General features: G+C 37.5%; 1 non-coding gene across 1 annotated transcript; it reads right to left on the reverse strand.

Annotated features, from left to right (window-relative positions):
• Nucleotides 1-14,693: 14,693 nt before the first annotated feature.
• Nucleotides 14,694-14,799, reverse strand: LOC127109260 (small nucleolar RNA R71). The gene has a single exon (XR_007796589.1). It is a non-coding gene; the product is annotated as a small nucleolar RNA R71 (small nucleolar RNA).
• Nucleotides 14,800-15,357: the final 558 nt, after the last annotated feature.

Here is a 15,357-nt window from a genome sequence, read left to right on the forward strand (position 1 = left end):
ATCAAATTTATCTGATCGAGTCGAGTTTGAATCCATTCATCTTCATCTAAGCCTGCATCTTTCATAATTCTTAGAGAGGGAATCTGAACTTCCACTGGTAAAACGGCTTCCATTCCGTAGACTAAAGAGAAAGGAGTTTCCCCTGTCGAAGTGCGTACTGAAGTGCGATAACCATGAAGAGAAAATGGTAACATCTCATGCCAGTCTTTGTATGTTACTGTCATCTTTTGTATAATCTTCTTAATATTCTTATTAGCAGCTTCTACAGCGCCATTCATCTTTGGCCGGTACGGAGAAGAGTTATGGTATTTTATTTTGAACTGCGTGCAGAGTTCAGTAATCATCTTGTTGTTCAAATTAGTACCATTATCAGTGATAACTCTTTCAGGGATGCCATACCGACAAATAAGACTATTCTTGATGAATCGTGCCACCACATTCTTGGTGACAGAAGCAAATGAGGCTGCCTCTACCCACTTTGTAAAGTAATCAATAGCAACAAGAATGAAACGATGTCCATTAGAAGCAGTAGGTTTAATCTTTCCAATCATATCAATGCCCCCCATTGCAAAGGGCCAAGGGGCTGTCAACACGTTCAATGGAGCAGGAGGTACATGTACTTTGTCCTCATAGCTCTGGCACTTGTGACAAGTTCTGGAGTGATGGTGGCAATCAGCTTCCATGGTAGACCAATAATACCCTGATCTCAGAATCTTCTTGGCCATCGTATGTCTACTAGAATGAGTCCCAAAAATACCGTCATGCATGTCTTCCATAATCTTTTCTGCTTCCTTTTTATCCACACAGCGAAGCAAAGTCGAATCATGATTACGTTTGTATAATACTCCATTACTCAAAAAGAATTTAGCGGAGAACTTCCTCAGAAATTTTCTATCATTGATGGATGCCCCTTCAGGGTATTCCTGAGTTTCTAAATATCTTTTTACTTTGTGGAACCAAGGTTTCTCTTCTACTTCATCAGCATTAAGTTCATAACAATATGCTGGTTCATCTAATCGTTCAATGGTGATCATGGGAGCTTCATTGTCCCAACTGACTCTGAACATAGATGACATGGTAGCCAATGCATCTGCCAACTGATTCTCTTCTCGTGGAATATGTTCGAATGTAATCTCTTTAAAGTATGGGATTAATGTCAACACCCGCTCTCGATAAGGGATGAGATTCGGATGTTTAGTGTCCCATTCTCCTTTGATCTGACTGATTACTAAGGCTGAGTCTCCGTACACACTCAAAAACTTGATTCTCAGGTCTATAGCAGCTCTGAGTCCCAAAATACATGCTTCATACTCAGCCATATTATTGGTACAATCAAAACATAGTCTAGCAGTGAAAGGCGTATGGCAACCCTTGGGAGAAATAATTACAACACCAACACCATTGCCCAATGCATTAGAAGATCCATCAAAAACCATAGTCCATCGGGATCCCAGTTCGGGTCCTTCCTCTGGTCCAGGTTCTTCATAATCAGTAAACAGCATAACATCCTCATCAGGGAACTCAAAATTCATAGATTGGTAATCATCAACTGCTTGATAAGCCAAATGATCAGCTAACACGCTTCCTTTGATTGCTTTATGGGTAGTATATTGGATATCATACTCTGTTAAAATCATCTGCCATCTTGCTATTCTTCCGGAGAGAGCAGGTTTCTCAAATATATATTTGATAGGATCCATCTTAGAAATCAATAAAGTGGTATGATTCAACATATACTGTCTTAGTCGGCGAGCAGCCCAAGCCAAAGCACAGCAAGTTTTCTCAAGCAGTGAGTATCTTGTTTCACAGTCGGTAAACTTTTTGCTAAGGTAGTATATTGCATGCTCTTTTCGACCAGACTCGTCATGTTGCCCCAGCACACACCCCATTGAATTTTCTAACACGGTCAAATACATGATTAGAGGTCTTCCTTCAACTGGTGGCATCAGAATTGGAGGTTCTTGGAGATACTTCTTGATTTTGTCAAAAGCTTCTTGACATTCATCTTTCGATATTATCTCTTGATTTTTCCTCAATAATTTGAAGATGGGTTTGCAAGTAGCAGTCAAATGGGAGATAAATCGGGAAATATAATTCAAGCGTCCCAAGAAACCTCTGACTTCTTTATCTGTACGGGGAACTGGAATTTCTTGAATAGCTCTCACCTTAGCCGGGTCAACCTCAATTCCTTTACCACTGATAATAAAGCCCAAGAGTTTACCGGATCTTACTCCAAAGGTGCATTTGTTCGGGTTCAATCTCAACTTGTATTTCTTCAACCTCTCAAACAGTTTGTATAAATGATCGAGATGTTCTTCTTTAGTATGAGATCTGGCTATCATGTCATCCACATATACCTCTATTTCATGATGGATTATATCATGGAACAAAACCACCATAGCACGCTAGTATGTTGCCCCTGCATTCTTTAAACCGAATGGCATTACTTTGTAACAGAAAGTGCCCCATTGCGTCACAAACGTAGTTTTCTCCATGTCTTCAGGTGCCACCTTAATCTGGTTATAAACCGAGAATCCATCCATGAATGAGAATACCTTGTGTTGAGCGGTGTTATCTACCAGAACATCAATGTGCGGAAGTGGAAAGTCATCTTTGGGACTTGCTTTATTCAAATCTCTGTAATCTACACACATTCACACCTTACCATCCTTCTTTGGCACTGGTACCACATTAGCAACCCATTGAGGATAAGAAGTAACAACTAGAAAATGCATTAAATTGTTTCATAACCTCAGCTTTGATTTTCTCAGACACTTCAGGACGCATGCGACGAACCTTTTGCTTAACAGGATGACAATCTTCCTTCATCGGCAAACGATGTACTACTATATCAGTATCCAGTCCTGGCATGTCTTTATAAGACCAAGCAAAAATCTCTACATAGTCATGTAACATCTGAATCAATCTTTCTTTGACACTGTTTTCCAAGCCTGCTCCTATTTTGACTTCTTTCTTGTCTACTTCAGTACCCAGATTTACAATTTCAATTGATTCCTCATGCGGCTGTATAGTCTTTTCTTCTTGCAGCAACAGTCTGGCAAGCTCTCCAGGCACTTCGCAATCTTCCTCACTTCCATCCTCGGCTTGGTAGATCGGATTTTTAAAGCCATAATTAACAGTAGCAGAATTATTATCAACAGGATCCATAGTGGATATGGATCTGCAATTTTTTACGTGAGTGTGTGTAAGAAAACATAGCTTATTTGAAAGATGACAGGAAAGATAAAGAGCGCAATATTTGAATGCAAAAAGTCCATTGATTTATTGAATGTGAATATGCTTATGAAAATGACAAAACCCTTAACAAATTAGCTATTGTGCCCCGGGCATAGACACAATGCTTTAAGAAGTTCAATTGTTCATAATAAAAATTACAAAATTTGAAACACTAAAATAAGCAATAAAAATTACTCCTGACTAAAGGAAATCGGGATAGTGTCTTCAGCCTTCCTATTATTGAGTTCGTCACCAATTGTTGGGAAAATCCAGCTATCCAAGTCGCAATCGCTATCAGCATCTTCTACAGCATTAATTTGATCTTTGACTATCCCTACAGAGCTAAACCCCAGGCCAAATTTATCAGACTTGTACGGTACATCGATCAGTTGACCCCAGCCAGTACGACCACCATCTTCAACCACGGCTTGAGCATCTTTCAGAGAAATCATAGCAGGAGGAGCACGAATAACCTTGGGCACACGGGAAGTTGGCTTAAGGACAGGACTGGTCGGAGGAACTACTTCAAATGACTGAGAAGGAGTCTCAAAGAATTCACCATCCATCTCAACGTATCTGAAGGTATGCACACTACTGACAATATACTCTTCTTCTCCACACACAGTGACAATCTTGCCCTCTATTGGATACCTCAGCTTTTGATGGAGAGACGAAGCTACAGCACTTGCCCCATGGATCCAAGGGCGTCCCAGCAAGCAGGAATAGGAAGGACGAATGTTCATTACATAACAGGTAGTGTTGAAGACTTGAGGTCCTATCTTGATAGGGAGAACCACTTCACCATGGACAACACTCTTCGCACCATCGTAAGCACGCACCACAACGTCACTAGGTTTCAGTTCAATGCTTTTACAGTCAAGCTTATCGAGCACAGCTTTCGGTAGCACATTCAAAGAAGAGCCACTGTCGATCAACACATGAGACAAGGTGATCCCCTTACACTCAATGGAGATATGCAGAGCTTTATTGTGATTCTTTCCTGCTGGTGTCAGGTCAGCATCAGAAAAGCCTATGCCATTATCAACAGCCAAGTTAGCAACATAATTTTCTAACTGATCGACAGATGTCTCCTGAGGTACATGAGCGGTCTTCAAGAATTTTATCAACGCATTGGCATGAGATTCAGAAGATAACAACAAGGATAACATCGAAACTTTAGACGGAGTATGCCCCAGCTGTTCTACCACATCAAAATCACTCTTACGGATGATTTTCAGCATTTCTTCCATTTCCTGCTTGGCAACATCTTCGGTAGTAACTTCGACTGGTGCCTTTAACTGAGAAGGATTGATTACTGGTCCCTTTCCTCGAGTTTCAGGGGCAGGAGGTGAGATTTCTGGAGAGAAGATCCTTCCACTTCGAGTAATTTTACTAGTCCCAACAATGTCAACGTCATTAGGATTAGCAGAATTATCATCTTGCTTTATGTCGTGGATGTAAACATCACCTCCATAATTCCACAGAATGGCTTTGCTTGAGGAATACGGTACCGGGCCAGGTGTAGTAATAATTAGGGGAGCTACCTTGGGCTCAGCAGTAATCTTCACAGGCACTCTAGTAGCGGTAATCTTCACTGGAACTTTGGACCTAGCAATCACAGATATTTCTTCAATAGGGTTTTCCACCTTAGGAATCTTTTCAAAGAGAATTGTACGATCATCCATCAGCCGTTGAATACCATTCCTCAACTTCAAGCAATCATTGGGTCGGAGTATACAGAGATCGCAATTTTCAGCACAACCTGGAAATGAACCAGCTTGTAATAAATTCTTCTTGATGATCAGGAGAGGAGATGCTAAGTCAGCTACATTAGTAATGTGAGAATTGTCATCCACAGCATTAACAGTCTTGTCATGATTAGGCATAAGAGTAGTGATGACATTAGGAGTCTCCGGAGGATCAAATTCAATTTCTCCAGCATCGATCATATCCTGAATCTTATTCTTCAACAACCAACAATCGTTTGTATCATGCCTGGGGCTATCGGAGTGATATGCACACCTGGCATTGGGATTATAACGAGGAGAAGTAGTGTTGGGATTTGCAGGAGGATCTCTGAGGGTAATTAAATTTGCTTTTAGCATACCCTACAGTGCTTGTGCTAAAGTCATATTGATCTTGGTAAACTGCCTTCTTGGCCTGTCTTGTCTGTGTTGGAAGTTTTGAGATGGCGGTGCTGCAATCGTAACTGCTCCAACAGTATGGTCACGATTTTTCTTGTTATGACCCCTTTGACCGTACACAGCATTTGATTCATTCTTCCCCTGATAGGACTTTTTGGTGCTTGCAGAGTTAGCCGCCTGTATCTTGCCACTTCGAATGCCGCTTTCAACACGTTCACCCGTCAATATAAGTTCAGTGAAACCCGATGAGGAACTTCCCAATAGATGGCTGTAGAATGGGCCAGTCATTGTACCCATGAACATGTCCATTAATTCTCGATCAGTTATAGGGGGTTTGACTCTGCCAGCCAAGTCTCTCCATTTTTGAGCATATTCTTTGAAGCTTTCTTTAGAGCCCATAGTCATATTCTACAGCTGTAGCCGAGTATGCGCTAATTCAGAATTATACTGATAGTGCTTGTAGAAAGTTGTCGCTAAATCAGTCCAGGTGCGGATGTTAGAGCTCTCGAGCTGATAATACCACTCTAATTGTGTGCCAGACAGACTCTCTTGGAAGAAATGGATCCATAGCTTCCTATCAGTGGTATACGGCTGGATCTTTCTCACATAAGCTCTCAGATGCATCTGAGGACAAGACGCACCATCATATTTAGTGAAAGCGGGGACCTTGAATTTGCGAGGAATGACCACATCAGAGACCAGACCTAAGCTTTCGAAATCCAGATCGGGCGCCTTCTGACCCTCCATAGCTAGCATACGTTCTTCCAGCAACTTATACTTATCATCTTTCGGAAAGTACTGTTCATTTTCATAATTTTCATAGTCGTCCTCAGGGTTGAAGGGATCAGCATTCTCATCTTCCGAATCATTTTCTGTCTCATCTTCTTTATCCTCCGGAATTCCAATCTTGACTCCTGGAGCCTGTCCTTTAAGCCTTCTTCCCGGGTTAATGTAACTCACAGATTTCTTGTCTTTCTTCTTCTCGAGCAATAGAGTCTTCAGTTCCTCCTGCCCCTTGGATAAGTTCAAGATCATCTCCTGGAATTGAGTATTCTGAGCCTGGAGATCCTTGACAGTTTGTTCGAGGGCCATTTTTCTGTTTGAGAGGAAGACCGTGAGAACATTGATCCTTTAGAGTACCTGTTATGCAATGTTATATTATGCTATGCAATGTATGAAATGTTTTCAAGGACTTTTGGAATTTAACTTTGCGTAAACCACCAAAAAAGGGAACTTTTATTAATAATTTCTTTAATCAATGTTCATTACAAGAAAAAATGAAAGCTCAAGTCTCCTAGGGACGACTTCTTTTTGGGCGGAGATATGCATTGAGACTTCGTTCCTCATTAAGCTGGCTGGTGAGCTCTAATACTTTCTTCCTTTCAGCACAAAACTGAGCTTCAAAAGTATCCCTTTCCTCTCTCAACTGGATCCAAGATTTCTTCAATTCTTCAACATTGGTAGGCATATCTGGATAAGGAATGATCTGAGGGGTACCTCCTTCAACTTTTGGTTCAACCATCAGAGGTCCGATTGCAAGATATGGCATGATAAGCTCACGAGCTCTGGCGCGTACCCTTCTGAGATAAGGTTCCATAGGAATAGAGTTTTTATGTCCTAAAGTACTTCTTTTCACCATGCCCTAAGCTCGTACAAACCTTTGACGGAGACCTTGAGAATCGTTGTCATAGTCAAACATAGTGCCTTGGATAATTATTTCATGTGGACCATCTCTTCGAGCATAACCAAACTGACGTAGGGCTAAAGCAGGATTATAAGTAATACCTCCTCTTATCCCCAGGAGTGGTACGTTAGAGAATTCTCCACAACGGTCAATGATGATAACATTTTCTTTGGGTTGGGGACACCAATGGATGTCTGAATGGGAGAGCGACATTATCCTTTGAGGCCATTTCAAATTTTGCTCATTCTTCAAGACTGATTGAGGAAGGTGCGAAATAAACCACCTAGATAATAAAGGTATGCAGCACATGAGAGTCCCTTGCCTTTTCATAGTACGAGTGTGAAGGGAATGCAAAATGTCTCCAAGCAAGGTGGGCACAAGGTTATGAGTGAGAAATATCTTAACAACATTCATGTCTATGAATTGATCCGGATTAGGAAATAGCACCAAACCATAGATTAGTAATGCTAGAACATCTTCGAAAGCATGGACACTCATAGCTTTTAGGAATTCTCGGGCCTTATTTATCATAAATTTGGCAAGTAAACCCTTAACTTCACTTCTTGTTACCCAATTAGTTTCAATGTCGGACTTTGTCATGTGTAAAGCCGCGGCAACCTCTTCAGACCTCGGAATCTTTTCTAAACCACTGAAAGGTGTTTGATCAAGGATAGGTATCCCAAGCAACCTGGAAAATTCTTCTAATGTGGGTACCAACTGATAATTTGGGAAGGTGAAGCAATGATGTTTAGGATCGAAGAACTGGAATAGAACTCTCATCATATCTTCCTTGAAACCGGTGGTAACTAAATTGAGGAGATAACCATGTTTCTTGATGAACTGAGCATGATCGGGAAGTTCCGACACTAAATCCTTGAGTTGAGGAGAGGTCGCTACAAAATTGATCCGGATGGTCTTCCTGGAAGCCATAGCCCTACAAAACAGAGCAAAGTTAAATCCCTAAGTCCTCGAAATGGTTAGTACAATGCCATGATGTCATGATGTTATGATGTTATGATGTCAAGTAAGTAACAAGCATAAACAAGTCACACCACAATCATTCCTAGGTTTTAAGGCTTGCATGAGTTCCATAGGTAAGTACCCTCCCCACTGAAGTTTGGTTGGTTCAACCTGTCCTAGAATAGTAACCGGGTTCTAGAAGGATCTCAAATCATTGACCTTTCCTTAAGTCCACTTCAGTACAACACCAAGCGGTTGACCAAAATTTCCCTAAAGTCCAATCTCAAAGAGTGTAGTATCAAACAACAAGACAACCATTTAATGCAACAACTATTCAGAATCAAGAAGACAAATTGATAAGATTGCTTCTTGTGATACGGTGAACTGACTTTGTGTTTTTGCTTTGAAAAGCAATGTTGCGGATAGCAAGAGTCGCCACCGACTTTTCTTTTATCCAATAAGGAAAGGCGGAAAAGAAGAGAAAAAACCTCGATTAGATTTTGAGTTCGGGAGGTACATTATACAAAGGGAAGGTGTTAACACCCTTTGTATCCATGGTTATCCATGGGCTCTTAATTGCTTAACTCACTTATGTTTTTCCTTGTTTGAGAAAGTGTTTGAGAAATGTGGTGTGTTTAGAAAATATTTTGAAAGGAGAATTTAACTTTGTAATGATTCTTGTACGAATGTATACAAAGTGTTTATCTCGTTTGATTTTGAAAGATGTTTAGAAAAATATAACTCGGCGATGATTCTGGCGCAAATGTATACCAAGTGGTGATTTTCTAAAAGATGTTTTGAAAAGTGTGAGGTGTGAAAAGTATTTTAAGCTGTGAGCAAGCATTTAAGAGTTATACCTAACCAAGGTCTTTATAGGTATTTCCTATCCTTATGAGGGTAAAACTGTCCTTACTATTGAGAAGTAAGTAGTCTTATCCTTTGGATGTAAAGGGACATCGTGGGGTCGTCAATTGGCCATTGAAGGCAACATTTGTAAGGATACCTTAGCATTCGAAGGGACGATCATCATTTAATCGTAGGCTACAACAAATGGTCATCGAGGGACAAAGTCATATATTCGAAAGCAACGTTCGAGGGACAAGGTCATATATTTGAAGGCAACATTCGAGGGACTATGATTTATCTTGTAGGGACATTGACCTTTTGATCGAAGGGACTATGACTTATCTGTTTAGGGATGATGATGATTTAATCGAAAGGGTCTTTGCTAAGGGTATCCCCACATTCGCGGGACATGACCGTAATATCGTAAGGCAACAAAGAGAGGGTTACTCTAGAGGTGCAAGTGTGGAAATGATATATTATCTTGAATTAATTTATCTAAGTTTGATTATTTATATTTCCATGCAATCCTATTAGCATACATCTAGACAGTTATATTCACAGTATGGAAAAATTAAAATGCAGAGTGCGGAAAATAAGACTACGCTATTACATGGCTTCAGGATGGGGATACATAATTTAAAAGGGGATATAAAATATCTAAATCTTAATTAACGAGTACAAAATTAAAAGGGCATACAAAATAATAAAACCTAATTAAATTAAAAAGAAAGAAATAAAAAAATCCTAATTAAATCTATTACATAGAAAGTTCATGACAAATGAAATAAATAAACTAAATTTAAGAATGAATTAAGAATATTTTTAGTCTATAATAATAGAAACTTTTTTTTTTATGAATTTATGGAAAAACTTAGACTAAATTGATAGAAATTTTAAAAGAAAATAGGGAAAAAAATATAATTAGATTTTTATTATTCAAAATAGTCCATTTTAATTAATTAAGTGATATATGAAAATTTAATTAATAAACTAGATTAAATTATATCCTAGTTTAAATAACTAATATAATATATTAATTAGAAAATTAATTAATGGGTTTTATTTTAATAATAGAAAAATAGTGGTGAATTAATTAGAGTGGAAAGTGAGGGGAGAGCTACCAACGAGCCATGTTGGTCCATTCGTTATTTATTCGCCTTCATTAAAATATATATTAATTCTACATGGATTTTTCCATTTTGACACAACACCACCATGCATGTTACAACTTTCTCTCTTACGGCAAGCTACTTTATTTTTTCTCATGATGTTTCTTTCATGTGAATACAACAAACCTGTAACTTCATCTTATATCAAACCACACACATAAAATAAGATCATATGTAATCATCATGCAATAATAAAAATAGTCATGCATAAATCAAGAAGCTTATATTATTTTACTCATGTGTTAGTTCTCTTTACTACAAGTGATAATGATAAAACAAACCTTACACATACATGTTAAAGACAACCAAGGATTTATATTATCACCATTATATCATCATCATCATTATTATGTAATAACAGCATGTGAAATAAACATAATCATGCTAGAAACAACACTCATATAATAATAATTAAATGGCAGATATAATTCTTTAATCATGCAAACATAATTTCTCCAACATGCTATGACATATCAAGAACAGATGCATACTTGAATAAAGCAATATCAACATCCACCAAACCATGAATACATCATCTCAATATATATATTAAACCAATATTATTCATACATGAATTAAGGAGTATTGCAAGATAATCATGTTGGATGCAAATTCCATAATGAACACTTACTGGGGATTTGATTCTTCTAACTTGCTCACTGTATTTATGTTGTTCTTATTCAGGCTATGAGTGCTTTATGGTTGCTTCTCTTTTCCCTGCCCGTGAATCTTCTTGCTTCTGTCTTGCCTTGTGTATCTTCTTCTCCTGTATCTCTCCTCTTTTTCCTCTTTTTTCTCGCTGCATCCATATGAAGTATTTATAATGGTGTGGATTAGGGTTTAACCTTGCTAAATATTTGGATCCCTTCGTATACTTTAGGTACTTTAGGGTTTAACCTTGCTAAATATTTGGATCCCTTCCTATACTTTAGGAGAGTTAGGGTTTAACCTTACTAAATATTTATTAAATACAAATATTATTATAAATAATGAATAATTTAAATAAAAATTAATTTAAATTTTAGTTACATAATTGAATTAAAATTTAAATCTATTTCTATTTTTACTTTCATCATTTAAAAAAAAATTATTCTTACTTATATCTACCAAAATTATTTTATTATTTATGGGCTTAAAAAGTTGTTACTCTTATAAATAAATTTTATTAAGTAAAAAATGTGAATTACTAAATAAATACTATTTATAAATAATGAATAAATGGAACATGAGTCACTAAATTATAAAAAATAGTTATTATAATTTAATGAGCTTTAACAAATAAAATTAATTTAAAATTTTAATTATACAATTAAAATTCAAATCTATTTTTATTTATCATTAAATTAAAACTATTTTATTTATATACATAAAATTTATTTATATCATACAGATAACCAAAATTATTATTATTTTTTATATCTGTATCACATAATAAATAAATTAAAATTTATAATTTATATGAGAATGTATGCTAATGAATGAATGCAAATGTGAAATGAATGTCATGCATGAATCAATTTATCATAAAATTTAACAGGCAAATTTTGGGATATGACACTTCTGATCAGAACTGTTATGATTCATGAAACTTCTTCGCTTCAGAAAGCTCACGTTTCAGAGACAACAAAATAAATTGTCAGAACCTTATCTAGAGTTCTGAGAGCTTAGCATTCTGAAATTCAGCTTTTCATTCTAGACAAGAGTCCATACATAGGTTTTTCATAATGAAAATGAATCTATCTTAAACAAGGGGTTTTGTAAATATATCAGTCCGTTGACGGTCTGTATCAACAAATTTTAAGTGAAAAATACCCTTCTGAACATAGTCACGCAAAAAGTGATGTTTAATTTCAATATGTTTAGCCCTAGAATGCAAGATAGGATTCTTAAACAAACAAATAGCAGAAGTATTTTCACAAAGAATAAGAATGTTACTCTCAAATATATGATAATCTTCTGGCTAACTCTTCATCTAGAGTATCTGAGTGCTGCATCCAGAAGCTGCAATATGTTCAACTTTGGATGTTGAAAGCGCAATTGTTGATTGTCTCTTGTTGGACCATGAGATCATATTGTCTCCCAGAAATTGACAACTTCTAGAAGTAATTTTACTTTCTATTCTGTCTCCAGCATATTTCGTATCACAATACCTTACTGTAGCGGTAAATTCATGATCATCAAGCTATGGATAAGCAAGACATCAAATAACAATAGTCGTCATCGCACTTTTATTGTTTCCAAGGGGAAAGGGAAAAGTACGAACGAAGCCCAAAAATAAGAAGTTTTCAAATCAAAACTAATAAAATGGCATAGATTACAGGTAAGGGGGTTGGTTACACAAAGGGAACGTGTTAGCACCCAAAGTGTCCTAGGTACTCTGATAACACTGAAATTTACCGTATTTTCGACTCCGATTTCACATGCATTCTAGTTGTTTTATTGTTATTTTGTTTTGTTATTGCTATGTTTTCCTTTGTTTTCAAGTTTTTACTTTAATCGGAGCCCCGATCGAGAAAAGGAGTGAAAAAGAGCTAAAAACCCTAAAATTCAGCATTTTGTACTTATGGCTGGCGCCGTAGACCCTGCCATGACGTGTCCAAGCTCAACTTCCCTCAACTTCCACGTTCCTCACTACTTCCACTAAGGCGCCTCAGATTGGCCTTGTGCGGGCGCTACAAGAGGAAAAGTTTTCCCTCCCATTTTCTAGTTGAAGGGCATCCTTGTCATTTCCATCTTTTTACTTGCTTATAAATAGAAACTCGAAATCACTTTTACAATCATCCAAACTTAGAACAGAGGCAAACTCAGAGCAACTTTGTTTCACTTAGGCATATATTCAGTATTATAAAGTGGTAACCGCTTCGCATTGGAGTGTTACCATAATTGTGTAATCAAGTCTGTGATAGTTGTAATCGAGTTTGGAGCACTTTGGAAGGAAGTTAATCCTGCCGCCATTTTCATTTCCGCTTTGCAATTTATTCAACCCTCTGATTGGAGCAGGTTTTTATTACTTGTCTTTACTTTATTTATTTTCTCACACTCGCTTTACTTTCATTTATTTCCTCGCACTCGCTTTACTTTTGTTTATTTTCTCGCACTCGCTTTACTTTGTTTATTTCCTCGCACTCGCTTTAAATTATTTATTTCCTCGCACTCGCACTACTTTTATTTATTTCCTCGCACTCGCTTTAAATTATTTATTTCCTCGCACCCGCTTTACTTTTATTTACTTTCCTCGCACTCGCACTACTTTTATTTACTTTCCGCACTCGCACTACTTTTATTTAAATTAATGCACTTTTACTTTACCATGTCTAACTAAATCTATAAGGTTAGAATGTAAGGATCGTAATTGAACCGACAATCCGTACAATTGTTCGTAGAAACACTTAAGGGCTATTTTAACTTTCAACTTAAGTTTTCTCGCACTTCAATTTCGTTGGGTAAGATCGAAAGCCGTCCAACGTCTATCTAAACTTAATTGTTTTTAACTATTTCAAAAACAGCGAAAGCGCTTTGTTTAGTTCATTAGGTGATTTTAACTTGAGAAGAAAAGAGATTTTAAAACTATTTTCGGACGCGTTTATAAGTTTAGAGTCTGGTTTGTAAGAACCTCTTTTGGTTAAGAAATCCAGGTTATAATACTTTTCAACTTAGTCAAGATACTATATTTCTTAAAAATAGGTTTACCACTCTAACGCAATGCGCGCCTTTTTATAAGTGACAATAAGAGGGTTTGATTAGGGAGTACAACTCGGTTCTGAATACGCAAAAGCGACAGTTCCTGTTAAATTAGTTCTTTTCAAAGTAGGAAACATTGCCCATAAGTAGCTCTATTAGCAAGTACTTGGATTATTAATTGATTACGTGAATTACATTTGACCCTGTCTTTATTAGTTAATCTTTATTCAACACTTTACTTTTCATTGCACACTCCAAAAACACCTATTTTGATTGCCTTTGATAAACACCATAACAATAGATAACGATAGATTGACACTTGGTCTCTGTGGATTCGACAATCTTTTATATTACTCTGACGCGTTCGTATACTTGCGAAAAACACCGCATCTAGTTTTTGGCGACGTTGTCGGGGACCAATTTCGTCAAATTTCATTACCCTGTTGTTATATCGTTTAGACTTAGGCTATTTCCAGCCGGTCAATGCGAAGAACTCGCAGCACCGGAAGTTTAAGCTTAGTATACCCTCTGACGGAACCTGAACGTTACGCTCGCGCACGTTTATTCTTTCATAGAATTAAGAGAGCTATGGCCGAAGATCAAAACCAAAGACCTCTTAAAGATTTCGCTCAACCATCTAATGAAGAACCTAGTTCTAGTATAGTAAACCCAACCATCCCAGCTAATAATTTTGAACTTAAACCATCCTTGTTGCAACTAGTGCAACAGAGACAATTCGCGGGTCTCGCTACTGAGAACCCAAACCAACATTTGAAAATATTTCTTCAATTAGCAGACACTTTTAAAACCAATGGAGCTTCTCCTGAGGCAATATGTTTAAGATTATTTCCTTTTTCCCTCAGAGATAAAGCCCTATCATGGTTAGATTCCCTTCCACCCAATTCCATTACGACTTGGGATAACCTTAGAAGAGTATTCCTTGCTAGATATTTTCCCCCGAGTAAAACCGCCGTTCTTCGAAACCATATAACTAGATTTACCAAAACCAAGGAGAATCGTTGTTCGAAGCTTGGGAGAGATATAAAGAGTTGTTACGAGCATGCCCACATCATGGTTTAGAAAATTGGTTAATCAGTCAAACCTTCTATAATGGACTTCATTATAACACTAAGATGACCATCGATGCTACCGCAGGCGGTGCTCTGATGAAAAAACCTTATCCTGAAGCTAGTGCCCTCATCGAAGATATGGCTCAAAACCATCAATCATGGGGAGTCGAACGAGCGACAGTTAAGAAGAAGGAAGCCCGAGGAGGAGTGCATGAACTAAGCTCTATAGACATGATGTAAGCTAAAATGGATGCATTAGCCCTTAAAGTCGAGCATATGTGCATAAACCCGAATACTATAGCCGCAGTTTCGTCGGATTGTGAGATATGCAGAACCAAAGGATACCAATTTGCAGAATGCAGTCTATTAAATGAAACCCACTATGAGAAAGTGAACTACACCCAAGGGAACCCATATTCGAATACCTATAACCCTAGATGGAGGAATCACCCGAACTTCTCCTATAAAAACAATAACCCAATCCAAAATAATGCACCTCCGAGACCTAGTTATCAAGCCCTTAGATCAAATCAGCTTATGCAACCTGTACCATCAAAGCCGAGCCT

Source organism: Lathyrus oleraceus, chromosome 7 (assembly GCF_024323335.1).
Source record: "Lathyrus oleraceus cultivar Zhongwan6 chromosome 7, CAAS_Psat_ZW6_1.0, whole genome shotgun sequence".
Lineage (NCBI taxonomy): Eukaryota > Viridiplantae > Streptophyta > Magnoliopsida > Fabales > Fabaceae > Lathyrus > Lathyrus oleraceus.